Raw genomic sequence first — 6,431 nt, 5'->3', positions numbered from 1 at the left:
AAATGTGGTGATTTCCGAAATAGCTATCACTTCTACCATTTTTTCAATTTATTGTTGCTTTTCCACAATAAGTTTTCACTGAAAACGGCCTCGAGCTCATAAAAATTGCTGAATATAATTGTTATAAAGGCCATAAAAATAACAAAAACAAATTAGATAAATATTAAAACTATTAAAGTTATCTCTTTATTCTTAATAGGTTGTGGAACGGAGTGACATGGAGGCCCATAACCAACTTATTAGGGAATGCAAAGTATTGCTGAAAAAGGTTCAGCAATCAGTTTGTTATATGACCGGAGAAACTGAGAATGAAAACATTCGCGAAATTTCTTTTCTACTCCCTCTCAATACTAAGAAAGCTGCGATTCAAATGGAAGCAAAAATTAATAACGCCGAATATAGACAGGCACTGGTAATTTATTTCACGCTAATATCTGTACAAATATTTACGCATATTTAATGCTCTTTATTTATTATTCGAATTAGTCAACCTATATTTATAAATGGAAGAGCCGTCGGGATGCCTAAACGACGTGATTCGTAAGTTGTTTACGGATGAGTTTTTACAACATTACAATTGGGACGGGCGATGGGAGAGGAAATCTTTAGCGCAAATGAAATTAGTTGACGAAATTTTATTTGGCAATTAGTATTTATTTAATTTTCAAAGTTATTTGATTAACTATCATCTTTAATTCTTTTCAGACGTATCTAAATCTGAGGGACGATTACCGTTTGAAAAAAGCGTAAAAAAGTCTATTGACGTAGCTCACAATCGGCTGAAGCAGAAAATCCGACTAACGGAAAATAAACAAAAAGAACTTCAATTTTATTTTATTAACTATTTTACTTTCATATTTAGTATAGTAAGTTTAGAAAGTAAGCTATCGCATAACATTACATTTCATTTAATGTAAGGCACAGCAGAGGTGCACGCAGTCGACGTCGCGGGCAAACTGCGAGCACGCGAGCTGTAGTGAGCTGTACGTAGATGGCAACGTATACATATTAACTACTACACACTTATTTTCAAGTAAAAATGCGTGTATGTATGTGTACTTTTGCGACAACTGAGCCAGTGTGGCATCAGGCCACCAGAAAAAGCCAATTTTTCCAAAACAAAAGCGCCAAGTTTTTATTATCATGTTTAATAATTTTTTTGATTCAGTAAAAAGTTTATATACATATATAATAATAAATTAATTTCAATACATTTATAACAAAGCAAAACATATTTAATTTACCTATTACTCACATTTTATTCAGTAAATGAATTCCATCTTAATGTAGAATATTAGTGTATAGTGTATACATACTAGGGTTGCCAGATTTTGAAACGGAGAAAGGAGCAAAACATATTTAATTTACCTATTACTCACATTTTATTCAGTAAATGAATTCCATCTTAATGTAGAATATTAGTGTATAGTGTATACATACTAGGGTTGCCAGATTTCGAAACGGAGAGAGGAGTACATTTATATTTTCGATAGAAAAAAAGCAGTACATGACGTAAAAAAGGAGTACATTTTTTTTTTTAATCTTTTGTGCAATTTATTGTTACAAATTACCATTAATTAGGTACAAACAAACAAAGATATCTTAGAAATCTTTTTCAAATCAACAATAAATGTGAAAAATAAATAACTATATGTGTTGGCTTTCCAATAGGGACGGTTGTTAAAGAGATGGTGATCGAAGGGGGAGTGGACGTGGCACCTTTTCTGACCTTTTTGGAGAGGGCATGAACCGCCATTGACAAAAATTTTACTCCCGACTACCTAGTACCCCTATGGTTCCCCAGGGACCCCTTAGAAAAATTGCCAAAAGGCACAATTTCCACTTGCGTCCACAGTATTTTTGCGTAGAATTCGGTTTTCAATGACCGCCCTTATTGGAAAGTTTCCCCAACTAAAAAACTAAAAACTACAAAAGAATTCAGACTCTTCCTGAGACTTATAATGAATTTCATATTTTTCTGATTTTTATACCCGAGCGCCCTGCACCTAAGGCCATGCTTACACCTTTTCACTATTACACTTAACTTTGCTTACTAAGTAGTGTTTGCCACAATATGAATGGCAACGTCCAGCGCGTAAAATAATAACTGTCGCACAGGTTTTTTGAAAAATAAAAGGGTTTTTTATAGATTTTGTGTTTTTTTTAACTTTGTAAATATTTTACTTTAATTTTATTAATTGGTTTTAAAATTTTAATCCTGATTTGCATTTGCCAGCTTTGGGAGATAAGCACATGCGGCACGAACCTCTTTTTCAGGTGTATTTTTTTTAGATTTTGTATGCAAAAAAAGAAAAAAAACCTGTATAGGGTTGGTCGAATGATTGCTGAGTATGAGGCCTTATGTTGGACAAAAGACGGAGTATAAAGGACCCAAATGGGGGAAATCAGCCTATGGTTACAGAAGATATGTAATAAAGTAACCGACGAAGGCTTGCGCTTTTCTCCCAAACCCCTGGTAAGCCCAAATGAAGTTTAAATTTAAAGACTATCTATAGAATAACAACTTTTTTTACTTGCGCTTTTCTCTCAAAGTGTTTACCGCCGGTAAACCCAAATGAAGGTTGAAATTTAAAAACAAATTAATAAAATTCAAGTAAAATCTGTGGATAATTTATTTTTCAAAAAAAAAAAAAACTGTGCAACAGATATTATTTTACACCCCTTTACATGATAAAATATTAATAGCTGGAAAAAGGAGTACAATAGAAGTACAAAGCTAATAAAGGACTACATTTCAAGATATTTTTTTTTTGGGAGTACAAGGGAGTTCATTGCAATAAAAAGGAGTACGTTTACTCCGAAAAGCAGTACGTCTGGCAACCCTAATACATACATACATATGTACCTATGCATTCGGTGTGCTTAAATTAAAAAAGCATCACTAAATAACGCACCAAGCATTGAATTCCAATTATTTTGGCTGTTTGGTTTCCCAAAAGCACTAAATTTATTGCAAAACGCGCGACCTTGGCAACAGTGAGCTGAGCACATCAATGCTCAAACAGTGATGCCAGACCAAGTATTGAGTAAATGCGCTATGTATATTTTTCTTTTAAAGCAAAAGTTCTAATTGGCGAGGGGATTGATTTTTGGTTCTTACATAGAACACTGATTAAGATTCACAAACTTATCTTAGGACTTAATTAATATAATCAACATTATTTGTAGGCGAATATATTTGTGTTCGTATGAAATAGTAGCTTATGTCGGGAGGCTGGCTTTAGTAAAATGTACCATTTCCTATATTCTTTAAACCACCAGGAATTTTTTTTATACGAATACGAATATTGACTTGCTAGCATCGCAACTGCCTCTTTTACGTTTATTTTCCAAGAGTTTTTCAACGACTCGGCGCCTGTGAGTCTTTCGCAATAGTATGCTGCGAATGGTTCATTATACTAAAGCCAGTCTTCCGACATAAGCTACTATTCCATGAACGAAAGACACAAGATCACGCGGGAAGGAAAAAACGAAAAAAGTTATTTTCTAGCTGCCGAAATCTCGACGCCATCTTTGTTGTAAGAAGTAAACAACGAAGAGAACGGAGAAAACCGCGAAATTGTTGAACGCATGAAAAATCATTTTTATTATGCAAATTCTTCTATAAATCATGCCGTTGTGTTAAGTTATTCTTTATCTTATGTGTACACACGTTGTCACAAGTGAAAATGAAGAAAATTGCAGTAAAAAGCCACCACCAAATTGTAAACAACGAAGAAATGTAAACAAACTCAACTTTTCAACTTTTTTCCTAAATGCGATTCTAACGGGCTAGTCTCCAGCCCGCGTGATCTTGTCTTTTTGGTTCATGCTACTATTCTATACGAACACAGATATGTATACTTCCTAATAGGATTGTAAAATGCCCAATACCCAAATCCCTCGCATGAGTTATTATCGGTAAAAAATTGGGTACGCTCAAATCTGGCATCACTGCAGCAAGTACTTTGTCACGCCAGTGAAACAGTGTTGATATTTTAAGTACAATTTTACTTTTTTCTGTACATTTAATTTTAAAAAGTACAAAAGTACAATTTGCCGATTTCAAGTACAATTTCAACATCAAAAATACTTTTTGTACCAAACGCTCAAATCTCTTCTAGCACTTTGATTCTTAATCCGTTTACATTTAAGTAAATGGATATACCTATATTTCATATTTGCTACAAAACGAAATTATGAATTTAATAATAATTTTGAATGTAAACGTGATTGTGAACAGTAATATTAGTGATGTGCGTTATGGTGATTACGATTTCTTATCACCGGCGGGTGAAATATCCCTCATCGCTATTTATTTTGAAAAAATCTTTGGAAATGCAATTTACCTAATGGCGATCCTGCAGAAATAGAAGTAATTGACAAACCTCATATCCTCACCGCATGAGTGTTCGACACCAACTGATGGTATGCAGTTTTATAGTCGATTAAATTTTTGTATTATAAAGTGAAAGTGCAGCTAAGAATTCATGTTGATTTTTAATATTTTTTTGCATTTTCTTAATACAAATTGGATGTACAAAAATTTCAGTATGGAAGAAAAAGTGCAACACCTTCAACGAAAAAAGTTCTCAAAAATCTATGCGAATTGAATGTACTATCTCGATCATATAAACATCTCGGACTCGCTCGATATTTAATATTTGCTTTAGAGATGAAATTTCGACAAATATGTTTAAACAAAAATGTTAAGCGCATATGCAGAATGTGGAAGCGAGATTCTTCTGCTTGCGTTTCTATGTTTATATCATTTATCAGTTTAAGCACATACGATTAAATGTAAAAAAATATTTTTAATTGCGGATCCGAAAGAAATATTTATTAGTTGCACTGAGTTACGCAAAAATAGTGCCGAAAATCAATCGATTGTGCTGAAGGTGCCGGATGCTTCCGAAAGGGCCGAAAATGGCACAATGCACACTCATTTTCCATCACTGTCACACATACAATCTCACTATTCTGTTGACTTCGTTTTCCCCTTCCGATAACTTTTTGCTTATGTATGGGGTATGGGGTATGGAAGAGGTAAGGTCGTTTCCTCTAGGAACATGGCGAAGCTAGGGTCCTCGCTCCCGCTAGCCATGCTTCCGAGGGATGACATATGTAGAACCATAAGGTTTGAAAAGAGGTTTAAAATTGAGTTAAGCAGTAAGGCAACCTGGAGTGCCTCCTCCTCTGAGAGACTCCTTCAGGATAGTACACTGCAATGGTACACAGATGGCTCGAAGACCCCGGAAGGAATAGGGGCTGGAATCTCCGGACCTAGGTCCAGGATCTCTATCCCGATTGGAAGTATCCGAGCATTTTCCAGGCTGAAGTCTACGCCATCTACTTGTGTGCGGAGACCATCATTAATAGAGGATACCGTAATGAGAGGATTGTAATTCTTAGTGACAGTCAGGCGGCACTCAAGGCTCTGTTATCCTTCGAAATCAAATCGTCTCTAGTCCTTGGGTGTAAAGAGAGACTCAACTCCCTCGGTAGGCACAACAACGTCAAACTGGCGTGGGTGCCTGGCCATATGGGAATAGAGCGGAATGAAGCGGCGGACTGCCTCGCTAGAGAGGCGGCAGCCATTACACCAATTGGCCCAGAGCCCTTTCTGGGAGTGGGTCCCAACACTATTAAGGAAAAGCTCAGGGAGGAGAAGGACTATATGAGGGACTCGAACTGGCAGAGTTCGGTAGGTATGCGACAGGCAATAAGCCTGCTAGGAGGGTACAACAAGAGTAGATTCAAAAGTCTAATTAGCCTCCCAAAAGAGAGGCTAAGGATATTAACAGGTTTTCTTACAGGGCACTGCAGGCTGGGAGGGCAATGTATAAACTGGGGTTACGATCAAATGCCCTTTGCCGGTTCTGCGACCTCTCCAGTGAAACGCCACTCCACATCCTCATCGACTGTGATGCAGTCAGCAGAAGACGTGAGAGGAGTCTAGGCTCCATGTGGCCACAGTTAGAGCACATACACTCCTTATCCCCAAAGAAGCTTTTGGACTTCCTGGGGGATCTTGGCTTGGAGGAAGTATTGTGAAGAGTGGAGGGCACAATAGACCATCAGGTCGCAGTACATACCTCATGATTTATCTATCTATCTAACTTCTTGCTTCCGCGCTTGCCCAGCACCGCTAATGTAAGGCATACAGTTACTCACAAAATCGAGCGTACGGCTCTTTTTTGTTAATATTAGCAATGTTTTACATGGTATAATTTTTTTGTTAATTTTGTTTTAAAATATGGCTTTTGTTTCAGCAAATCCCATTTAAATCCAAGAATGATAGTGTGTACAAAAATTAAGAAAAATGTGGAAAGTTTCAGCAAAATCGCGACCTTTTGAATACGAATTTCTAAAAAGAATCCAGGTATGCAGTTTTATATGTTATTAAATTTTAGAACAATAATGTGCAAAAT

The sequence above is a fragment of the Rhagoletis pomonella genome, unplaced genomic scaffold (genome assembly GCF_013731165.1).
Source record: "Rhagoletis pomonella isolate Grant_MI unplaced genomic scaffold, Rhpom_1.0 Rhpom_scaffold_00009, whole genome shotgun sequence".
Lineage (NCBI taxonomy): Eukaryota > Metazoa > Arthropoda > Insecta > Diptera > Tephritidae > Rhagoletis > Rhagoletis pomonella.
Note: the sequence above shows the minus strand (reverse complement) of the source record.